Source organism: Scleropages formosus, chromosome 17 (assembly GCF_900964775.1).
Source record: "Scleropages formosus chromosome 17, fSclFor1.1, whole genome shotgun sequence".
Taxonomy (NCBI): Eukaryota; Metazoa; Chordata; class Actinopteri; order Osteoglossiformes; family Osteoglossidae; genus Scleropages; species Scleropages formosus.
Window position 1 is genome coordinate 11,088,136 of NC_041822.1, and position 25,970 is coordinate 11,114,105.

Here is a 25,970-nt window from a genome sequence, read left to right on the forward strand (position 1 = left end):
ACTTCCTGCTCTAAACTCTTCCCAATCTCCTAAGAGCTGCAGTGTACCATCCATCTGGGCTTGGAAATTGAAAAGGGGACCACAGCTTGTATCTAATTTAAATAATTTCTGTAGGGCCTGGAGATGGCAATATGACACATAAGTACGCATGATCCATGAGATTTGAGTACGGCAGGTGTCAACACAGATCACAAACTCACCAAAGAAAAAGGATAAAAAGCTTTGAGCTGTGAAGGTAGCTTAACAAAATCATGCTGGATACAATAAAGTAAGTTATTATATCGCAGATTCCCAAGTAAGAGTTTGTCTAATATGATATATGAAACTCTAAAAGGAGAGACCTCTGAAGAGAAGAGGAGATTACTATCGCTTTCTAACAATATTTCTCCATCATTATTTACCTGACAGACTTCATACAAACCAAAAGATGGTTCAGTTTGGTTTAATAAAGACAGGTTTCAATATCTAAGACATCTCCGATAACTTCCATTGTCTGATTTTCCTCTGATTTTTTTCCCAGACCCTGAGAAGACAATTAGTGGAAGGAATTATCTTGGCCCTGGACTTCATATCACATTTTAGTGATATGATAAGACTCCCTCCGGTGGATGTTAATATTTGATGGGTACTTGTAATTTTGACCAAGGTACAGTGACGTTTCCACAGGTCCCATTCTGTCAATAAACAGAGATAGCCAAATTGATTTGTTTCTGATTTAGAATGTACAGTACGTAATCAATGGAAAAATAACTGTTAATCTTCAAAACTGATTTTTTTTTCAGCTTATGTACAAATCCTAAAGTCCTTCCAAAGAAATTTGCCTAAGGGTTTCAATGAACAAATTTGAAAGAAAAAGTTTAAAAGGAAATATCTTCTGCTCAAGCTGTGTCTCACACACACGTAACACATTTCCTGCTCTGAAAGGGCTTTGCTGATTTCCAGCAGGACCCTGATGGCATCAGGAGCCGCAATAAGCCTTCTGAGATCAGAGAGAGCACGCTGGGTTGGTGTTTGGAAGTCACTCTTATTGTCTGGCAGAGTGAGCGAGATTCTGGAGCTTGTCTGAAAGACCTGGCACCTCAGTGAACCCCCCTGCCCCTACACACAAACCTGCCTTAACCTACCTTTCCATCCCTCACCAGGCATGCTGTGGAAAAATCAATGCAGGTAAACCACACATCCCACAGGCCATCTCCGCTGCTACAGCTCCTCCCAGGGTCAACCTCAGCTTGCATTGTCAATCACAGACACTAATAAATTATAAATTACGAAAAAATACACAGTGCACTCATCTGGAGAGAGTGGAAAGGGGGTTACCTAGAGTTTGGCAAGGTGAAGTGAAATAAAATGATGGTCAAAAACCTATTTTTAAAAATATGTATATGTTCATAAATAATTCTGTGCAATTGATCCACCTGTCCTGTATGAAATATTGACGGAAAATGTAAATACAAGCTCACTGTATGAGTTATAAGGATTCCTCAGCTGACAATGTGAATCACAGACTGGTGTTGTACATTGATGGATGACAGGTATGAATTTACCGGGTGACGATTTGAATGACGCACTGAAAATGTGAATTGCGCCTGTTATTCATAACCTGATGGAAGCAAAGGTTCCCGCAGAGTCATTGGTCCTTGTGCCAGCAGTGACGCACATAGCTACACTGTGGAGTCACGTCTGGGCTCAGCATCTCTCCAGCTGACCCTGCAGACCTCAGGAAGGACAAGATTAATCTATTCACACTGGCTTCACACGTTTCATGTAAAATAATGCCACATATCCCTGCTGATTAACTCCCCTCGTTCATCAAATGTATACTAGATTTATTCTATTTAAGAAATTGCTCAATACATCTTTACATTTTTGTTTAGAAAAATACAAGAAGTACACAAGAAAAGCCAACTGAAATTGTTTGACTGGAAATGAGGAATGGTTTCTGTCATTAGAGCACTAATGGAAACTGGTTTACATTTAGTTAAATGACCTTACATCAACTGGACCCTGAGTTTTCTGCAAAGTGATAAGAGATGCTTTGAGTTTCCGCATACTGATATAGTAGTTTACTGCTTGAGATTTTTTCTGCACTGAGACCATGTGCATTACTCCAGATAAAACACATGCCAAAAGAATAAAGTTAAACATGTTTATAACCTGCCTAGTGCCCATGAAAGGATAGTGTTGTCCTTTAAGGTTTAATCCTGAGCTGGTGGCAGCCACTTCAGTCTTTTCAGAAGTGGTAATAACTGTGATTACAGCTGCAATCAAAGGTTCTGTGTCTTCAAGGTACATCGTAATACTGGCAGTGGACAGAGGCGTAGCTAGGAATTCTGGCAACCTTGAAAGAATATTAATAATACAGCCTTCTTTCTGAATGAAATTCAATTTGTACAGACATCCCAGCTTTGAAAAATTGATTTTGGGGTTGGGGGCTGGGGAGGCAGGGGGTTTAAAAAAGTTTAGTCAAAAGGATATTGCTGCTGTATTATTTAGGAATTCAGTGAACTTTAAACAATTCAGTCTAGAAATGGATGGGAGGGAACTTGAAAGATATTGTAGCTATATAATTACATCATTTGCATATGGGCCCTCTCCATGTGTGGGCTCCTAGAAATCTCACTACTATTTACCCCTCTTGCAAAAGCCCTGGCAATAGAACAAATACACAGGATCTAATATGTTTTATGTATTCCTGTTTTGAATTTTTTTGGATTGATTTTGATTTTTAAGCCTTGGGAGAGTATCCTATACTGCAGCATAGGTACTACAGTTAATCTGAGACAAATGAGTAAGAAATGTTTCCTCTTTGCTCTCTATTTTTCTACTACCGACTCCATACATCACAGTAAAAGAATGGTTTTTATTGCATCTGTGACCCTTTCTAATAATCTGGAGTGTAACAACGTTCATGTCAAATTAAACATACATAAAACACTCAATGTTGCCTTGATATGCTTCCATTTAACCCCAAATTAAAATGACTGATGTGAAGAAACGGTTCTGTTACCAGCTGTCCGGTCACTTTGCTGCTGGCTGAGAGGTGCTGACGGTATCTGCATGGTTCATGTTGTGGAGCAAATGGCTAAAATTAAGCATGTAAATCACGGAGGCCAGTGGATTGGCAAACAAACCATGCGAGAGTCTAGTGCAGAGTGAGATCTCTGCTGGATCAGCAGTTCTCTGGCAGGCTTTAGCTGGGTCTTTCATGGACTGAACTGACTTCTTCTGCGCTACACATAACCAGAAGAGCCTGAATCAGTTTCACCGTGGACCAGATGGGGAAAAGAACTACAAATCCTGCAGAGTTGCCACTGGTGAGATTGCTCCATCACTATTATGCTGGGGAGCTCAGTGCACATTCAAACCACATCCTTTGGGATTTTGCTGTAGTGTTCCCAGAATGCCCTTTGCTATTTTCCACAGCTAAATTGGTCACTGTAGGACCAGCATCCAACAGAGTTCTCCATCTTTGTCGGATAGTGCCTGTCTGAGTGAAAGATGTGACCTCCAGTGGCTTGCCAGCCAGAAATAGTGCCTTCACCACTCTTTTAGCATGAACCAAGTGTAAGTATCAAATCAGACCAAAGCAATTAATGGGGAAACACCAGGCTTGTCAGTGATGAGACTCCTTATATTTACCCTGCATATTATTCACAGAAGTACTCTCATATTTAACTCATTTTTCAGTGTTTAGTGTCATTCATTGCAGCAAATGTTGCTAGGTAAAATTATACTGTTTTCTAGCTATAGAGAATAAATATGCAGACAAATTGTGATGGGCGGAGTACAAATGAATCAATTCACATAATTTTGATGGAATAATCAAATTGGTAATAAATCTTTTCTTAGCAACTAATAATGCAACATTTGCATTAGTATTGTTCTGCAAAGTCATAGAGGAAAATTACTACCTTAAAAAAGAATGGATAACAATAATAACTGGTTTCTCCAAAGAATACACAGCATACATAAAACAAAACAGTTTTTTCCCCCCTCTCTACAGTTTAAATAATTATAACTACTTAATTATTTACCCAAAGATTTGTTGTGACTAAACTTCTACAATGCTTCTGCCCCAAAACATGTTCAAAATAGTTTGGAGGTACACATTTTTCAAGTTTTTAACAGCATTTTGTTTCCCAAGAGAAATTCCTTTCCCTGTGTGGCTATCTTGCTTCGCGTTCTTGAAACCAAGCGGAAAATAAATCTTCAGCTCAGCTTCCAGCATTCTCAGTTCTGTATCCAGGCTTCTCCTCTTTGATGCTTTCAAACAAACCTGTTCAGCCCCCAAGGGGAGTTCATATTCTAAACTGGTAACCAATTCCACTACAAGGTTTAATATTTAAGTGGGTTACTGAAATACCAGTTTTGACAAATCACAGCAGGTCCACACATTTGTACTTATGAAGAGACCGTTCCGCTCAACTGAACACCAGAGGTTATCTGAAAAGACTTGAAGCACACCCACATGAATTGCTGTTATTCACTGCCTATTACCTGAAATCAAATTTTCGGCTAGGAGCCAAGTTCTTAATTGCACTAATCAACCATAATTACAGAGAAACCGGCTGTTGCCATGCTGCATCCTGATTTGAGGCTGCTATTCATCAGTGGAGAGCTAATGAGTTCTTTGCCACAGATGAGCCAAAGAAAACCCTACTGCCAGCTGAGATAAACTAACCATAGCCATTTTATTACCTTTATTGTTATTCCTGTTGTTGTTGGTGTTGGTGGTAATTTGTTGCCTTCATTTATTTGAACCATTTGTACAGCTGGGTATTCGCAATGGAATGATTTATCTGCAGGGTGCCAAGTCCTGGTATCGGAACCACTGTTTTCAAAATCAGCACTAAACTTATTTTCAAACCAAGTGCATTTTCTAAATTTTTCTCCTTTGAAAACTGTGTGTGCATATAAACATTCTGTCAGACATCTCTATTTAGACAGTCCTGCTGAACCTGTTCTAAAAACCAAACTGTATGAATACAATCCTACTGAATGTCTACTGGGAGTCCATATAAAACCCATTCCTTGAAATCAGAAAATACAGGAATCAAAGTTTTATTATGAAAAAAGGAGGAAACGATGGAAAGGCAGGGATAGCGCAAAAGAGAGACAAATGACATGATAGATCTTGCCTGACAAGGCAGTAGTTTCTATCAAATGTAATTAGGCTGGTAATGAATGGATATTGACTGAGAAGGTGCCCTGCCTCATCTCCAGGCGGGAGGGAGACTGAGAAAGCTGGACCCCAGTGACGGCAGAACGATACTCCAAAATCAAAAACAGAAACAAAACTTTAGTAATATGCAAAGCACAAAAGTCAATAACAACAATAATCTGTTTAAAATATCTGTTTAAAAGACAATATCAAAAGATACAGTATGTTAGTTCCGAGTCTATTGGGCTGTGGAAGTTGTTTGGCACTTTGTAGTTTTTGTACTTTAAATGTTCATAATTTAAACAAATATTTTCAAGTTCATATTGATGGGTTTTAAGGACTTTTTGGGTGATCTAAAGTTCAAGGTTGGCTATCAGATTGTAAACCCTTTCCAGAAGAATTGTTTCAGTCATTTAAAATAAAGAAAATCAACATTAAAGTCATACATTTAATAATTAAACATATAAAGCAGAGAACATCCTGCCAATAAAATTAAATACAAAAGTGAACACTCAGTATCTCAGATCACTTATTCTGTATACTTATTAATGAAAGAGGGTATATGATCTGCAATCATAACCTTTTCATAACAATCACTCAATGAAGCATGAGATTCAAAAGTGTATTCAGCAGCTCCTTTTTAATGGATTGTCAGACTTTAACAATCATTCCGCTGTGTTGGAGCACTTGTATTTGATGCATTGGATTATTCATTCCAGAAGACAGGTCCCTGCGATCCGTGACCACAGACTGCACTATCCAATACAGACTGACATATTCTGGAGTACAGTGCTGTCACGGTACAGATGTACTTGCTATCTATTGCTTTTCGTGTGTGCACCTATTTCTGCCTTTGTGTACGACGGGCCGGGTGAGGAGTGTTTGAGCGAATTAAACAAGCTGTAGGTCAGCCTAATCGTGCTCCCATTCATCATTGTCCCACTTGCAGCAAGGAGGTCCAATTCCATTTAGCTTCTAAAGTTACTATAGTGGTGTTAAGGCATCGTTTTCTGATACTACTTATAGGGGTTTCCTCTGAGTGCTCCAGTTTCCTCCCACAGTCCAAAGAGTTGTATTTCAGGTGGACTGGTGACTCTAAATTGCCCTTAATGTGAGTGACTGCATGAATGTGGTTACCTTACAATGGACTGACATCCTGTCCAGGGTGTACCCTGACTAGCCTAGCATACTGTGCTAACATGAGTGAGTGAGTGAGTGAGTGAGTGTGATTGTTTCAGTAACAGATATACCTTTGCGATGACTCAGATACATTTGTATATGAGCCCAAATAAACTGCTCCTCGCATGACCATCACAACTGCCTTTACCTCTTCTCCTCTATGTACCTTTGATATATAGCGTGGACACACTGGGTCAGTCACGTGTTTGCTGGACTTGCTATGCACTGCTGCTGGTGTCATTCTGAATTTTACAAGCTGGTAATTTTAGAGAAACCACGGTCAGCACAATGACAGCTGAGCCATAAAACCCTCGTAGGGAGCATATAAACCTCTGAAATATCATTATCTCCTTGGTGCCCTGTTGCCAAGAGCAAAAGATGAGACAAAATAAATTGGGCTATTTTATTAAAAGGGTAATTGGAAAATACTTCTCTATTTTCCAATACCTTTATAATTAAGAATTGTGCATTTAATTTTCCACTTTTGACATTATCATATGCCTAAACGACTAAATGAAATTTGCAATCAGAGGTGCCTGAGTTGTTTCAGGAGTTCATGCATATTATAATATTTAATTATCTATATTAATCTATTCTGATGAATCCATTATTGCTTTTTTGTTCTTTTTCTTCTTTAAACATTTTTTATATGACAGAATATTGAAGTACGATCACATGGCGTGTATCCTTGCAGGCAGGAAATGGAAGGTTGTGAAGCTTATTATGACAGACTACACCAATTTCCAAAGTGCAGTTTAATTATCTTTCACTTACTTTGAATAACATCTTACTTTCCAGATTTTCATAGCAGTTTCCAGGATGGTTTACATTTAATATAGGTTGTTTCAGCATATGAACCATATTACACAACTTTAATGAATTGACTTAAATATGTGCTATGCTTCTGAACTGCATCTAAACAACTCTGTTGAACCCATGTACGATGCACCCGCAAGGCCCTCAGCATCACAACTGACCCCATCCACCCCTCCCACGGTCTCCTCGTAACCCCCTGCCATTCAACCAAAGACGCCAAAGTATCTATACCACCTCCTCCACACTGTGTAACAGCTTCTTCCTTCAGGCTGTGAGAATCCTCAACAGCACAAACCCCTAGACCATGTGCACATAACATATACAAAAGAAAAGATTCCACAAGGCACATGCCACTTTGTACAAAAAGCAAGTTACTGTGAAGCAAAAGAACACGCTGCGCAAAATATCAATCCTCCATGCCAAAGTTGGGCATTATCCCCCAAAAATCTACTCAAACTGTTAAATTCTTAGCACACACTCTCGCCCCGTTTATTTATTGTGCTGCTACAGCTTATGCCACTGTCTGTAGTGCTGTCTTTAGTACTGTCTCTAGTGTCTAGTGTCTGTTTTATTTTCTCTCGTGCTACAGTATAAATTATAAGTCCTGTGTAGTTTTTTGTACTGTATATCATATGAAAATCTTTTTAGTATTGTGTATGTTATCTATCTATATTGTATATTGTATATTGTAGCACGCCGGGGCAGTCTGAAGAGGGGGCGGAGCCAGGGACGGGCCAGCAGCAGCTGGAGCTGATCACTACCTCTATTTCTTTCCTCGAACCCGCCAATGAGAGAGAGAGAGACTGAGGAGCCGATGACTGAGAGTGTCCCGAGACGAACACGAGCACCACCCCGACACCGACCCCGATCGCAACCCCAAGCACAAAGTTCCCCCACGGTCTACCTGTTCCCTATCCCCCCATTTCCCCCCGTCTCCTTCCCCGCACAACCCTGAATAAAACCCCCTCTTACAAAACTTCCTTACCTGTGCCGGCACTTCCCTTTTGACATATGTATATTGTTGCCAGACTCTGGCCTGTGTACTGTACTGTCCAGTTTGCACTTGTCTTCCCCTACATGTCCTTTATGGGATAGAGGTCCAAAGAGAAACAAAATTTCGTTCCCCTCTATGTGTAACTCACCTATAGGTGGAATGACAATAAAGTTCACTTTGACTTTGACTGCAACATATATGACACAATAATATAGTCATCAAGAATACCAGTTTAATTTCACAATTATTGCAAAGTGCCCTTTATTCTTGAGATTTACAAACCAAGATCCATCTATCCATTTCAACAACCAGCTGCCCTGTTTGGGGTTGCAGTGGTCTGGAGTCTATCCTAGAATCAGCTGGTGCAAGGCAAAGGGGGATTCAACAGTCCATCGAAGAGAAGCTACACATACACACACACTCATCCATTCACACTCTTTGACCAATTTACCATCGCCTCAACTGCATGGCTTTGGACTATGAGAGGAAACTGGAGAACCTGGAGGAAACGCATGCAGACACAGGGAGAAGATTCAAACTCCACACAGACTAAGCCAGACTCAAACCTATGCCCAAAAAGTCCAGGTACCGTACTTACTGTGCTGCTGTGCCACTCCACCAATCAAGATGTAACACTCATGTAAAGACATTTAAAATAACATTCTGAAGTCACTGAAAAGAAACCAGGAGAAATTTTTAATCTTATGCATTGAATTGTCATAATATTTTAATCACACTTACTTGAGCTGGTAATTAATTTTTCCACAGTTATATCTTGTGTGCATGCAAATTACCTTGACATTACCAGCACGTATGTAGTCCAGAAGAAGGCTTTGGGAGAATAAAGGAATATCATGCAAAGCAATTGAACACAGATATATAAAAAGTATCTGATAAGTGCCGGGGGGATGCGGTGGTGCGGGGGGCTTGGCCGGGTCCTGCTCTCTGGCAGGTCTGGGGTTTGAGCCCTGCTTGGGGTGCCTTGTGATGGACTGGTGTCCTGTCCTGGGTGTGTCCCCTCCCCCCTCCAGCCTTGCGCTCTGTGTTGCCAGGTTAGGCTCCGGTTCGCTGTGACCCCATTTGGGACAAGCGGTTTCGGACAGTGTGTGTGTGTGTGTGTGTGTGTGTGTGTGTGTGATAAGTGTCAGACCTATTATAAAAACCTGTGCCTTCAAAAGCTCTGTAATTTCATGAGGAGGAGTTCACTCTCATCATGTCAATGTTCTTTTACTGAATTTTGCTGTTACTTTCTCACCACAGTTATTTTTACACTTTGTCTAGTATTATTTGTTTTTGTTTGAATGTGTAACAGGTGATTTAAGTGAGAATATGAGAAGTACAACATGCAATTTATAAACTATGTGTGACTGTAGTTTGAATATGCATAGTTAAAATTCAGTCTAAAAAAGATGTAGGAGAAAACCTTAATGCTGGAAAAGCCCACAAAGAAACCAATTAGTGCACTACCCTCAAAGAAAAGTCACAGCGGAACAGAAAAACTATTGACCTTCACAATATTAGGGCCTTTGCAAACACAGTTTCACTTCTTCCTTTTTCATTTTACAGCAAACTGTAACAAGTGTTCTAAATGTGCTTACAACCTTAATACATAAGCTGTTTGAAACCAGCAATCTAAGATTTATTTTTTTAATCATATGAATATATGCATTCTTGATCTCTAAATGTATACTACTATTTTACTGTGAGTTTAAAAAAAAAATGATTGTATACTCTTACATTTGATAAAATTAGTTGAGTAATTAGGTGGTGTTAAACAGATTTATGTCCTGTAAGTCTATCATTACATAATAATTTGGCTTAGCTACACTCGCAGGATGCTCTGTATGTGTTCCTGCAATGGTAGCACCCTCTCAACAAGCACTCCCAGAAGAAATGCAAATTATACCAATTGATATTCAAAATGTGCACATCAACAATAAAATCAAGTTTTCATACCTAACATTATTTCTTTGTGTTCATTTAAATTTCTCATTAAGGAACAGTAAAATGTTAGTACACTCTTCTGAGTGGCTGAGGTAACAGAAAAAGATACAATATAGGACGCATAGCTAAAGGCTACCTGGGTGGGAGGAGATGGAGAACAGGCTACACACCTGAACAAGCTACACAGCTGCTTTTCTCCTCATACATGAGAATATTCTTATTTGGTGAGCAAGTTCTGTAATCACCTATTATAATGCATAGCAGTACTTACATTGCACACCTATCAGCTCTGCCTTTTTTGTGAATATATTGTATTTATAGAGGCTGTGTAGCCTAAACACATTTTGTTAACAATCCACTCACAAACACTATAAAATAATGCAAAAAAAAAAAAAAAAATTGTATTAAAGTATTTAAAATGAATCTCTAAATGATTGAAATGGAAACTATTTTTGTTGGTACAACTCAACAGATGCAGTTACCATCACTTCTATAAATGAGCCTTTCCTAATTAGCTTCTAAACAGTAGAAAAAATATTCATTTTAAATTTATCTATAAAACCAATAAATAGATTTTGAATTGAATAAAATCTATAAATAGATATATTCCTGCATCAGATGTGCTCTTTGTGACGGTCCCATGTTCAAATGAGTTTTCCCTGTCTCCTTCTTAAGGTAATGATGCATTTCGTTTCCCAGAAGCCAGTGGGGAATTGCTGAGCTGCTCTCGCAATATGTATAAAGTTTCCAGTCATTTTTCAATAAATGAGGCTTTTGATACAAAAGGCAGTTCTCAATAGGCTCCAGTGTGATTTCTCAGGGCATGCAGACATAGGTATTTCTGTGAAATCCCAGCACATTGTCAATCCACTAGCTCATCATGGCTCTGCTCTGTTGTCTGACAAAGGACTACTTGTCTGTCCGCAAGTGCCTTCACATTTTTTTTCACTATCAGTTCTGCTTTCTGTGAACAACCCAATGAAGAAAGCTCCATGACACATTAATAAGAAATGCATTGTGCTTTCATGAAGAACAATGTAAACATTCATAATGAATGGCTCATTACAAATCTTTTGTATGGTCCTTCATGGAAAATGTTACCAGCTCAGTGAATGCCTGATGCAACGGAAAGGAAAAATGGAATCCTCATTAAGATTCCCATCACTCACCACCCCAGAGATAACAAGAGTACTGAGCAGCACATTGTTGAACTTGTAGAGGTACGAGGCTCAGTGCGAATGCCACCCCTGATTCTTCAAGTGGCCACTTGCTTCGTGATCAGCTCAGAGATGTCTCTCACTTGTACATGAACAGGATAATGTGCAGGCCTTGCTGATGGAAGAGGTTTCTGAGGAATAGTGTGTCCACATTGTCCTCAGTTGTGAAGCTGGCACTTCAAACTCTATATCAAAACATAGTGGAAATTTACCATAATGACTGCAGAAAAGTGATTGTTTGTGAAGGGTATATTACTAGCATTCTTGACTAATACACTCTACCCATGTATCACTAGGTCTATTATCTTTACATTGCCTCATTGAGGACTGAGCCATTTTCTAATGAATCTGTTGTGTCTACTGATTCTGGCACTAGAAAAGAGTTAATGAGGTCCAGATTAATGAGGTCTTGACAATTTTGACTGCAAAGACAGACTGACCCGGTGCATCTGTGTATAACTACTGAATAGCTTGTATGCTGCTCATCAACAAAGTCATAGCTCCCTTCTGAAAGACACTTTATTGCTGTCTCAAGCACTACAGCACCAGCTGTAAAGTAAGATGTAACACCAGTGCAATTAATTCTCAAAATGTCATGGATTTCATAGTGCTTCCTGCTAAAATTTTATTGGAATTTTGTGTCCAGTTACTTTGCTCTATTCTAAGAATCTGTGGGCATAAACAAACAATAAAAAAAACAGATAATATACACAACATTTAGAAGTATACTTCATACTTCACTTTTACATTTGTTGATTTACCAAATGCTTTTCACCAAAGTGATGCATGAATGAGCGAACGTGTATTTCGCAACAAAGAGCTTCACATACAGCAGAGTCACTTTATCTGATATCACTTTTTCTGCCAGCACGTATTACACAGGTAGCTGCCAATAGAATTGAGTCTTTCAGGAAATTTGTAAGTGGCAGATGGTGTGATACAAGTTTATGGAGCAATTATAAAATCTGGAAAAAAGCAGGTCTGAACGAGAATGAGACCATTCCTGAAAGCTGGAAGGGATTCAGCAGTTCTGGGGGACAGAGGGAGCACATTCCATCACATTTCTGAACTGGGGAACAAGCCCTGTTAATTTTACAATCCATTATTAAGCACAAAAATTAATCCAACCAACTTAATATAAATTTCCCCGGTTTTCACCACGGTTTTTATCTTTCAGCTTCAACTAAGTATGTATACCAGGGAAACAGAAAAAATATTTGGCCACAACAAATCTTACTTGTGTCTTTTGCCAGACCTGAAAATGAATAATGCTGATGGGTGAGTGACACACAATTAATATGTAAGTGTTGCACATTTTACACAGAACTGAGGGCCAGTTGTGTTTTCACATACAATATTAAAATGCAATCGGCGAAGTGTATTACTACTGTTTGGGGAGGAATAAATGATAATTATGTTTGTAATAATAACAGGTATCGAATTCTAGTAGGTCCACTCTGTCACATTACACATGCACACCAGTCACTCTTTTCTTTCTTCCAACTGTGCCAAGGCATTCATCTGGACAGGGTGGTGACCCCAGGCATCTTTGAGGCTGGCAAAAGACTGTTCATACTGATTTCTCCATTGATCTAGGTTGGTGGCAGATTTCGGTGTTAGGTTCGTCAGAGGGACCGCAATCTCACCAAGTGGTGTGATGAAGCAATATACCATTCGAACAGGCCATTGAAGGACTACACCTGTTTTTTTTTTGGTGTGGGGAGACCTCCTCTCCTAAATGGCAGCCACTTTATTAACCTGTAGCTGAATGAAACCTTGACCAAACTGATAGCTTAAGTAACAGGACTCAAATTTTGCCCAATCATACTTTTTTAAGTTTTCTGTCAGTTCAGCCTTCCACATTAACTTCTGTTGGATTTGCCTGTACTAATTCTACCGCCTCAACATATCATTACAAAAAGGAATGCACCGGCTAGAATGGACCGGAAGAACATCTGTAATAATGCCCCACATACCCCAAACCAACTGACCTTCCTAAGAAACAATGGATGACTTTTCTTCTATGGGTTGTCTTGGATCAAGTGTAGTCCTGACCCAGAGTTTAAGGTCTTTAAATACTTCATCTTTGTAAGGCTCCAGGCAGTCATTCTCATGCCTCAGTCAACAAGCGACAAAGCAGTTTTCTAAATCTTCAGCAAGTGCCAGAAAATATAGGTATATGATGAACGCAGTGTGTTTACACTACATGGTAAATGTCACGACCACACCCGCACCTCAGCCAGAAGTACCTGGCTCTATTTAGAGCACCTGGCTATAAAGAGCACCACTCCACTCCACCACTGCCCAATTGTGGAATCTTATTGAGACAGCTGTCCCCTCGGTGCCAGTGATACCCATCGCAGTCCTTGTCCTGTTCCCCTTCGTCTTCGCATCCTGTTCTTTGTTTCCCGGCTTCTGACCGTTCGCCTTGTCTGCCGACTTTGACTACGGAGCTTCGCTCTCACCCTGACCGCAGATCGCCTGACCATTTACCAGTCCGTGACTCCAAATTCCTGTTTTGTCTTTCGGATTTTAATAAAGAAACCCGCACTTGGGTCCAACCTCCTTCGCGTCCTCTGTTTCACCTGACAGTAAGATAAAGATTTTATCTGTGCTCCATTTTGCAAGGCTGTGTCAAGTATAGTTTTAAAGGATGCTGGTTCAAGCTTTGGCTAGTCTATATCTGTTACTTATGGCATCCATTATTTATTGCAGGAAAGACAGAAATCAATTCAATAAAATGTGTTTTCTAAATAAAGCTGGATAATAACAAGTGAAATACAGACACTTCTGGCATCACAAAATTATACCCAGCAGTTTTTCTTCAGTTTCTAATTCATATGTTGCCTTGCATAATCATTCAAACCCTTCACCAATTCTCCCATTTTTTTTGAACCACAGATAAAATTCTTTGTGATATTTTATTTTAAGGGGGGGTGTGTCGGCACAGTGGGTTGGACCAGGTCCTCCTCTCTGGTGGGTCTGGGGTTCGAGTCCCACTTGGGGTACCTTGCGATGGACTGGCGTCCTGTCCTGGGTGTGTCCCCTCCCCCTCCGGCCTTATACCCTGAGTTGCCGAGTAGGCTCCGGTTCCCCGCGACCCCGTATGGGACGAGCGGTTCTGAAGATGCATATTTTATTTTAAAACGCTGAAACTGAAGAATATTTTAAAATTTCAGAGAATACTAAGAAAAAATGAAAAAAAAAAACTTAAACATGCTGTATGCATAGGTGTTCAATCCCTGTGCTGTGGGTGCTCCAAGTTTACACAGATGAAAAATCCCCCTAATGAGGATGCAGTTGTGGTACAAATGACCTGTACTTGTGAACCATTGAAGGAGCTGTCACATTTTCTGGATAAAACCTCGTCCTTAAACGATCATTAGCTAGGCTGGGAATCTGAAGGAAAAGTGTGAAAAAGAAGACTAAAAAGCATTCTACAGTTACAAAGTAATACAAATTCATGAAATAGGAAAAAAAGTAGAAAGAAATACCCAGGAGTTTGGATATATTAGCAGGAACGGTTTGATCAATTATCAAGAAGTGGAAGCCAAATCATGCCACCAAGACAGTGCTTCAAAATCTGAATGATGTTTACCAGAAAGCATGAGAATGACCCTGCTGTTATGAGGGAAAAGGTTTTGCAGTCAGATGAGACAAACAGAGTGCTCTTTAGCTAAAGATTCAAAGCACTGTGTGTGGCCCAAGCCTAGCACTTCCCATGCCCCAAGACACACTGCCTCTGCAGTGAAGTACGGTATTTGTACCATCATGCTATGCAGCTGCCTTCCATCAGCATGGACTGAGCATGTTGTCAAAACAGGAAAATGAGCGGCGCTAATACAGGAACAAGTTACAAGAGAACTTAACTCCAGTCAACAAAAAAACCAGCGTTTGACAGAAGGGTCATCTTTCAGCAGGGCAATGATCCCAAGCATGAGGACAAAGAAACACTAGAAATGCCTAAAGTTTAATGCCCAAAAGTGATTTCAGTCCCATAGAGAATCTGTGATGCTGTAAGGTTTACTAATTTGTCTAATTAGGCAGAATAATATTCAGTCACAGCCAAATGTCAGTCATAAGTATATCTGCAGTGTTTTCCATCTAGAACTGTGAACAAGAAAGATTTAATACAGCTCAGATTAAACGCTTTATTTGGCTTCTTGATGGGTAGAATTTTCTAATCTTTCACCTGACCTTTCAAACATTACTTTCCAATTATCTCTTCATACAGGACATGCAAGGATTTTCTTTTGTAAGCAGAGAAATGTCAGAAGGAAGAATTGTAAAACTTTCATTTGCATGGGCTTCCTTAAATCATGTAATTTAAAAGAAGGGAGGGCAGCACAGTGGTGCAGCAGGCTGTGCTGCTGCCTCACAGTGAGGAGGCTGTTTGGGCATTGGTTTGAATCCATTTCAGTCTGTGTGTTTTCATATTCTCCCCTTGTCTACATAAAGTTCCTCTGGGTGCTCTGGTTTCCTCCCACAGTCCAAAGACATACAATTCAGGTGAACAGGAAACTTTGAATTGGTAGCTACCAACTGGTGTGCTATCCAGGGTGTACCCCTGTGCCTCACCTTAGTGATTCCAGAATGGGCTTGAGATTGCCCAACCAGGACAAGCAGTTAAGAAACCTGAGTAAAAGAACTATAAACACTGCTCATGATCATTTAAATCTACTAATGTTCTCTGACATCATAATTAGAATGACTTTTTTTTTTTATCTGTGCTAAATATTAAGGACGTAAGGCAATTAATTACATGGTGAAGTTGCAATTAAAAGCTTCCAAAGATGTTCTTAGGCTGCTTTGTAATTGGAATTAAATAACTTCAGAGTTTAAATTGTACTGGAGTCTCCAAATTTATATTTCTGAGATCCATTCTTTAATTCTTCTGAGACCTGTGTTCAAGCCTTAGGGCTACATGATCAGTCTTCAGATGAAGAAAAAACAATTATAATGTATGAATTTTCCTGCATAACCTTTCCTCCAGTCTGTGATCTCTCCGTATTCACCAAGGAAAGCATGGTTGGCGGGCTGTCTCGTCAACACTTTAAACATATTCGTGTCTCGGGCCTTGGTCAAGTGCCAGGCTGTCACCTTACCTTATACAAAGTGAACATTCCTCAAAGCACAGACTATGAGCTTCATTCTACCCACGGTGCATGCTTCAAAAAGCAGTGTGACATCAATGGACAATGAGACAGGAGCCAAGTTCACTGGAGCAGTGGCATAGGCATGGCAGGCTCAGGGCATAGGCCTAGTACTGTATTCATGATTCTTATCCCATATGCTCGGATCCCATGTCTGAAATAACAGTTTTTGCAGCCTGTGCCCGAGTACAGCAGAGTGGCAGTGGTGAAGGAAGAAGGAAGACAGACACTTGAATCTTTAATTTCAGAAGGTACAGAATTTATTTCAGGTATTATTGATCGTTTACTTAATTCAGTGTCAATGAATGAAAGAGTAGGTATCAAACTTTTGAGTTCTATTTTGATGTTCTCTCGTGCTCAAAATACCAACTTAAAAATGCTTAAAATGTATTCCGAAAGAGGGGGTGCGGTGGCGCAGTGGGTTGGACCACAGTCCTGCTCTTTGGTGGGTCTGGGGTTCAAGTCCCGCTTGGGGTGCCTTGCGGCAGACTGGCGTCCTGTCCTGGGTGTGTCCCCTTCCCCCTCCGGCCTTACGCCCTGTGTTGCCGGGTAGGCTCCGGTTCCCCGTGACCCCGTAAGGGACAAGCGGTTCTGAAAATGTGTGTGTGTGTGTGTGTGTGTGTGTGTATTCCGAAAGCACAAAGTGCTGGGTTAGTCAGAGTATGCCCAAGACAAGACGCCAGCTTATTGGACCAAGATGGAAAAGAATCTGTGCTCCAAGAGCCCAAGCACCGTGAAACAATAGACATTCCCACTGCAGCACAGCGCCACCCTAAAAAGAGTGGCACAAATACTTAAATACTAACTTAGCTGTTACCTATTTGTTACAGTATATTGTTTTAAATTTTCCTTAAACTGGAAGTGTTGACACAGATATCATTTGGTTTACAGCTGCACACATCTGAGGGATTACAGGTTCCTTAAATTGCAGACATGACCATGAAGTAATCTTAACGTTCACCTCCTATCAGATTGATCTTAAGAGTCCGTTGCAGATCATCTCTCCTGTGGCTCTGCAGCAGACAGAGTCCAGAACATTCATCAAGTTTTGTATGACACACAAAGCACGTTTACACAGCTTGCATATTTCTCAGCATAAAGACTTTTGAGACTTTCACTGTCTTCTACTATCCCAGGTTTGGCCCTTCCAAAGCCATGAGGCTCTTTTGTCATGATTATAAGAAAATATGAAACCTGTTTCTCATACTCAGCCACTTTGGTGCCACCTAGCTGGAGGACAGTACACTGGTAGAGACCCAGCAAACCAACTTATCAACACCATGTTTCACTGTCTGCAAGAATAAAAATTATTTGCGTGCCCTTGGAGGAGTGAGCAGCCGGTTGGCCTTGAACCTTCACGTTTTTTGTTTTGCTGTACAAACTTCCAGAGTTTTGTTTTTTCTGTTGCCTTATAAATTTTCACCACTTGATTTTTGTTGTGCCCTGTCTGCATTATTTTTATTATGCACTCTGAGGAAACCTGCTTTTTATTTTATTTTTTTAATTGCTGCTTTATTGAAAAAAATAAAATAAATGAAATGCTTTTGGACATAATGTGTAATGAAAAGGATCTTTACTAAATCTAGAAATTATCATAGAATTTAACAAGTGAAAGAGAAAAATAGCCTGGTGAGAAATATTTAGTGGCACAAATTACCTCCAGTTATGAAGAAAATTCAACTGAGGTTCAAAAATTAGACCCTATTCATTATCACAAATAAAAACTGTAACATGAATGCATACTGAACAAAGACCCCACAGACTGCTGAGGAAATATTCAGATTATATTACTCCTCCCTGAACATCTGAACATCAATCTTGTCCTTTCTTTAGACAATGTTATGTTCTTTCTATATCTGAAATTCATCTATAAATAGCTGGCTATGAGTAAGTGCAATAAGATTTAAAAAAAAAAAAAAACAAGATTATCAACTTAAAGATGAAATACAACAAGTGATCTTCCTCTGGACATGCATTTCATGCACGTTTTATTCTTTATTAGTGACAATATCGTTCTCAGTGTCATTAATTCATTCAGTAATCAATAGGCACTGAAATGCTGCTAAACATCTCAGTTGAATTTAGTGGTGATATGTTTCCATTAAATGTATAAATAATTTATGTGTGAAAGGACCCTCATACAGGATGAGCTGCCATTGAAAGGAGCCGAATAGGGAATGCATCTTTCCAGTGGTCGCCCGGTGGAACTAGGGCTAGTCCGACTGCTTTAGAGCTCCAGGGCTGCAGTCAAAATGAGCCTCGTGGTCTGTCTCTGCAAAGCCAGCATATTTTTATGTGGTGTTATGGGCCCATAAGGTGCTTAGGTTTTCCTTCTGCAATTCTATCCAAGATGTGTTGTTCAGGTGAAATAGTGACTTATTTGTGTTCTTTGAGCAAAGACGCAGTTCACCTTTTGCCCCTTGCCTCTTATGAAAAGCTCTGTGTTGCTGCAGTACTGATCTTAAAAGTTACTGAAAATAATGATTTTTTTATTATTCACTCAAGAGGAAAGAGCTGGTAGAAGGCAGTACTGGTAAGTGGAAGAGCAAACCTTGGTTGACATCTTTTCAAAGACTGCACTTTGCAAAATCTACCTCCTTAAAGAAGACTAGCTGCCTCCACGAAGACAATAAGGAAACGCATAGGAGACATCTATTTTGGTTGCTTCAATGGCTAAAGACAGCCATAGAATGGTGATCATTCCTTTTTCCCCTTCTTCTTGGTGTTGGGGATGTTACTTTACTCCTGTGTTTATGCTTTGAATTTACAAAATCCTATCTTTGTATTAACCTTTTCTGTAAAAAAATCTGAATTTGCTGAGAAACCCTCCATGTCCCTTTGCCCTCTTCCATTTGCCACCTCCACTTCTGTAAATTCTGTAATTTTTAAAGTTAAATATGCACAGGTTTAACATATATTGTTCTGAGCAAATGAAAAACAGGACCTTCGAGACCACATTATCAGTGGAGCTGATCAAGTGCATTTTAATTTTTAAAAATGACATCAGACATACAAGAAACCTGCAGTTATACCAGCTGGGACTCTATAGGTAGGGTAATGTTTAGTGGAATTGCCTCGTAATCAAAGGGCCCATGATTGAATCCCTGTTTTTGCTGTACAAGCCTTGAGTGAGGAACTAGCTGTGAAGTGTTCAAGTAAAAATTAACCATCTGTACAAATGGGTCAATAACAGTAACTATCTTAAAAATAGGAAACAAACTGTAAATGAATAAATGCAAATTTAAATGCAATTCAAACACAGCTAACATTGTATGGTGCTTTAGTGACAAGCATCAATAAATTATATAACTTAGCCATAAAAAAAACTGATTAAAAACAATTCAATCACAAATTTGTCCAAAGGGTATTTAGGCGTGCTTCCAAAACATCCCTGAATTCAATTTTTTTCCAGTTAAATATGACCTGTGGAACTGCAAAAAATCAGAAAGAGGCGCGATAGATTCTGAGCAAAAGCTTTTCTATTCATATTTGGCAAATATTCCCTTAGAAGCCTTGTATTAGTGTTTCAGTTGTAGAATAATGATGATTTGCAATTAATTTGGATCCTCACTTCTAATTTGAACTGTTTAATGATTCAATTTAGGTTGCATTAATTGGCACAGAGACAGATGCACATCTGTGCCATCACTTAGTACAAGGAGAGATTTCCGCCGACAGACACTGCATATCTTTTATGGATGAACATCACAGTCCTTCAGCTAACAGCAGATACTTATCAGCTGCATACTGACTATACACTGTTTTTGCACAACACGGTTTCATGTTGTCAAGTGTCTCACAGACAACATCTTACAAGAAAGTCACTTACTGAGGGTCAAAGGGGGGTGCAGTTCCTTTACTGGCACACATTTGGGCTGTTTCAGGATTGTAGGATGCTATAAAAACTGGAACATGTGTTTTATGCTCTACATTGCCATTTGCACTTTGTATATTATGTCACAGTACCTATGTAAATTAACTGCAAGTATATTAATTTAATCTAGGATTGCAAGACCTGATTGCGTTCTACGCCTCAACCACACTGCTGGGCTCCTCCTCCTCCGGCTGCTTGGTGGTCCCACACACAAGAGGTCCAAAATCGAAAGCTCGAAGGTTCTTGTTTCTGGCTCCAATGTGGTGAAATGATCTCCCTCAGAACTGCTGAACCCCTCTCATCATCAAGAAAGGGCCCAAAATATTGCTCTTTTAAATTCACTTCTGTCTAGATCTCCTATCAACCCCATAAATTTATATTATCATCTGTCACAGTTACCTTTGTATTTCCTAATAATACATACTGATACTCATGCAATGTTATTGTTAATATTAAAATTTTGAACTCTCTACCAATTGTATATGCAGCAACCTGTGTAATGTATACTTTTTTAAATGGTGACATCAGATAAACTAACTTTTACAAATATGTGTCTGCAACTATATCTCTCCACCTATTGGTACAGCAGCAGTTTGACACAAATTTAAAAGCAATTTCTTACGGAACTTGTTCATGTGCTTATACCCCAGTTCTGTCAGTGATCATCTTCAGTTTATAACCTTCTAATATACAGAATAGGAATACCTTATGGCTATAACATAGTGCTGCTCTAATCTATCCAAGAAGAAACCATGATCATGAATTATGTAAGGCTATTTTTTCCAAACCAGATTAGTGATCCAGAGTGGTCACAATTGTATGGCTGATAATGGTAGGGGAATAATGCACCTTCTTAGCACAGCCATTAGGCTGACGATAAGCTAAGTTGGTGCTGAGATTTATTTCCAGTTACTACCCCATCTGTTCTGAGAGGTCCTGCCCTTGAATCACACAACGGAGTGTGCACACTGTAGGCTGCTGATGAGAATGACCATTGGCTACAGAGTGGGTACAGCATAACATTTGAACATGCTGAACACATGAACATTAATTGAAAGAGCACACAGTCCAGCGAAGCACCGCCTATGATTAATTTATGTAAGAAGGGGGTCATAAAATTTGTGACAAGAAAAAAACAGAAATAGCTGATGCTCAATATTTCATAGCATTATCACTGAGATGCCACCTGTGTTTGGAGTAAAGGGGTATAAGGCAGCAGAGAAGCATAAAATCTGAGATCAGAATCCTGCAATGAAAGAGGAATGGCAGTGACCCAATGGAGTTACAGTACCCTCTACTGGCTGCACTACAGCAAACTCTACTACAGTACTGGGAACAGATTTTCCCCACTCACTCAGTTGCCAATTAATATCTAGAAGAGGCAGATGGTCCTCAGGTTAAAGAGCTTAACTCATGACCAGAAGGTGGTAAGTTCATATCACCGGAGAGCTTTGGATGTCAGACACTTGCATACCCAAGTGAAAGGAAGCTTACATTTCATTTAGATGTTTTGTTAATGATAGCATCTACATTTAGTCACTTAGCTGATACTTTTCTCCAGAGCAACTTATAATGTTAAGGTCACAATTATTATATGCTCACAATCATTTACCCACTTATATAGCTGGGTAAATATACTGGAGCAATTTAGGGTAAGTACCTTGCTCAAGGGTACTACAGCCAGAGGGGGGATTAAACCTGCAACCTTTGGGTCCAAAGGCAGTAGCTCTAACCACTAGGCTACCAGCTGTCCCCACATAGCGAATAAGCATCCAGTCATTGCGGTAATACACTTTCACTCACACTCACTCACTCACTCACTCACTCACTCACTCACTCACTTTTGCTAACCGTTTGTCCTGGTTGGGGTCACAGCAGTCCAGGAGCCTATCCGAGAATCACTGCAGTAACATAGATTTCTGCAAATATCACTTTGAAAGAAACCGTTTTTTTTGTAACTTTGGGAAAAATGCATGGTCAGTAATCACTACAATATATAAAAAGAGCAAATCATTTGGAACAAAAATGTAGACTGAGGAAAAAGTACGTGGCCCATAAGTATATAGCCATCTATTGAGGATAAGAGTTCAAGTGTTCATTGCCATTTTAGCCATCTGTGGAGATAAGGCCAACAGAACACTAACTGGCAGTTGTTCGCTTGAGTGGGTGAGATGGTGGGGGTCCCCCCCTCATTGCACACTGAAACGCCTACGGCCAAGTTGGCGCCCACAAGTCTGTGGGTGGAATCGGACAAACAGTGCTTTGAACGAAGCATGTTGCGTCGCCTGACGAAGTCTGCAGCCTGTACCGTGAAAAGAAGCGAGCGGCTCACAGCATGCACATTGATGGAAGTGTGCGCCTGTGTTTGCTCCTCCTGAGTGTCTGTGGGTGTTGTGTTTTAAGGGGGAGATTTACAAATTGAGTAACTTGCTTCACACAGGTAAAACTTAAAAAAACAAATGGCTTTATGAAGATGATGAGAACCCTTAACAGATAATAACTTTTACATCTCGGATAAAACATAGACAGCTAGGGAGCAGTAGCAGAAAATATGAGTAACAACTGAAAACCCACAACAAATATTCAAAATGAACCTTAACCCTAACCCAACTAAATCAATAAGATGGAAAGAAGAAATGATCTAATCTAATCTAATTTTTTATTTTTTTTTTTTACTATTTTTGACAGGAAATAGAAGCTCAAAAGATGTTTTTAAAATAGACTATCATTTGTATTTAACATGGCAGTATTTTCATGAAATTTCCAGATGGACCTAGTAGTGCTGATGATATTTGGTGCTTTCTTACAGTCTCAGTTGGGACTGGATCTAAGATACAAGCAGACCTTTTGGGTCAATAATTAACTTGGTGATTTCTGGACTGCACACTGATCCAGGAAAGGGAAATTTCAATATCTTTGCTGGCGAACACATCTAACAACTGTCAATCTGTGCCCTAAGCTCAGGGAGAAGACTGGTGGCAGCCGGCCATCAGATGTGTGTGCCACATTTAAAGCTCGGTTCCAAATGTTCTCTTTATCATTATTGCTTTTCCATGAGTCATATATAAGCTGGGATCCTTAATTGTTCCATCTGAGTTGAGTGGTGAGGCAGAATTGATTTTTTTCATTAAACTAAAGCACATACAGTATGATAAAAAGAAGAGTGGATGTATTTTACAAGCCTTGCTTTTTTTCTCTGTTGCTTTCAATGCTATTATTTGTTATATATCTGGCACAACAGAGAAGCCACTTTACAGCAATTCCCCCATTCACACAGTAATGTATTCTTACTGTATCAAATCTGGATAAGTACCTTGATCAAGGGTACTATAGTAGAAGTGGAATAAAAACCAGGGACCGTCAGGCTGAAAGAAAATATTTCTTAAGGTCCCCTCTTGTTCGGTAAACTCCCTTTACACTGACTTTGAAATTAAATATAGACAGCAGTAAAATAATATTTTGAAGACTACTGTACAACTTGTTAAATTGTTAGTTAAAATGTAGAAAATTATTTAGCTGGATATATCTTTGTCTTTGTTCCTATTTCAAGATACCTGTTAGCGCATATAATTTATTTTTGCAATGTTTAAAGTAGAGGCTGTTCGGGGACAAATAATTGATCAGTCTGAAAAGGACGTGCCAACTGTAAATAAATGATGTCAGGTATAGTTACTTGATTTTTGTCAAAGCCAGTTATGTAGGATTGTATCTATTAGCAGGGTTGATTCCTGTTCTGCGATGGGGTCTCTGCTCTAGGTACCACTGTAGGTGTCGTCTTCCACCCAGGTAGTACAAAGCTGTAGGCGAGAGTTTTGTGTCATGTAGAAAATAGAGCAAGAAACAGTGAATAAGTCTGTTTTTAAGTAGCCGTTGAATGTCTTGGAGCTCATGAGGTGATATCACTGCCAGGACATCGGATCTCAGCTGTTTTATAAGGTTTATCTCTGTCCTTTCTCCGGCTCATCCCTCTGCATTTATCTTCGCCTTTTCTGCTTTCCCTCCATTCCTGGCTCACTTTGGTTTCCTGCCCACACTGCTGCAGCACAGTCCTTCCCATGACACCACCCGCCCCCAACCCCGCCCCCGTTTCACCTCCCCTCTCTCTTCCTATCTTTTGCCCGCCCGCACATTGGCATCTATCCATCTCGCTTCCACCTCCTCTCATGGAAACATGGATCGTCTCTTCTCCTTTCCCACCATTATGTGACATAACAGGATGAGGGCTAATACCACGCTCATCTGCTGTAGTAAAAATCATGATCTTCACACATGGGTGTAAATATTTCCAATTAAAATGCAAAGATTTTCAAAGTAGTTGGATCAAATGATATTTTACTGTGAAAACCCTGAAAGGCTGAACATTGGGCTTAATCTGTCTCTATGGATGACATCAACTGCAAAAAGACCTCACATTAGCCTAGAAGAGGGGTCCTCCCAGCCCCATTTATCCTTAATCACAAATAGTGATCATTTGCAAGAAAACCCAACACTTATTCTAAGTCCTAGTCAGCTGAGCAGAGTAATAACAGCTGCACATTCAGAAGGTTTTGTGCTCTATTCAGCTTTGATGAGATTTTGGAACGATTCAGTGTTAGTTTCTCTGTGTTGTAGATGCTCACCAGAGTTGTATTGGGTGGCAGAGTTCAGTTGCATCCCTCAGTGATACATTATTTAATGCCAATGAAACTATGTAAAATATATTGTATTTCTGTGCTTTTCATATCATGTTCAATGTTTTCAAACCAGTTTTAAAATGTTTTTAAAATTATTATTTTTGAGTTCAGAAATGGACCAGGTCCTGCTCTTCAGTGGGTCTGGGGTTCGAGTCCCGCTTGGGGTGCCTTGCGACGGACTGGCGTCCCGTCCTGGGTGTGTCCCCTCCCCCTCCAGCCTTACGCCCTATGTTGCCGGGTTAGGCTCCGGCTCCCCGCGACCCCGTATGGGACAAGCGGTTCAGAAAATGTGTGTGTGTGTGTGTGTGTGTGTGTGTGTGTGTGTGTGTGTGTGTGTGAGTTCAGAAATTTCCATCTTCCATAACTTTTTTCCTTTTTGGCTTATTTTATTTAAATACAGCGGCTGCTAAAATCTTACCTTCTGATTTAAATCTGTTGACTTAAAAATATTAAATCTCTGCATTTAAAAACCGTCATAGCTTCAGAATTAGAAAATAATAGGGAAAAGGTATATAAGAATAGCCATTTAACTATTTCAAAATGGCATCATAAATGACCCAAGTATCCAGTGGTTTTTAAAGGGTTACAAAAATTCTGGTAATTCTAGAGTTAAAGCTAAATTAAAAAGACTGAAACAGGGAGATGTTATGGCAATGGTTATGGGAACTCATTATCTTTGATTATGTCCAAGAAAAGGCAAAATACTTTCAAATTTTAACAGAAAGTAAATAACTCCAATGAAACCTGTCTGACTCTTATGCCATAAATACAATACCAGTATGTCCAATGGAATTCTACACCACAACATCTATCAATATTTCAATTTCAATACCAATATCACCACACAAAATGACAACACAAGTATTTCTTTGCTGACGCTGCAAAATTAGCAGAAGCAAGGACAGTCCAATTGTTGCTAATTTTGCCATTTGAGGAATCTGATTTACATTATTTAACTG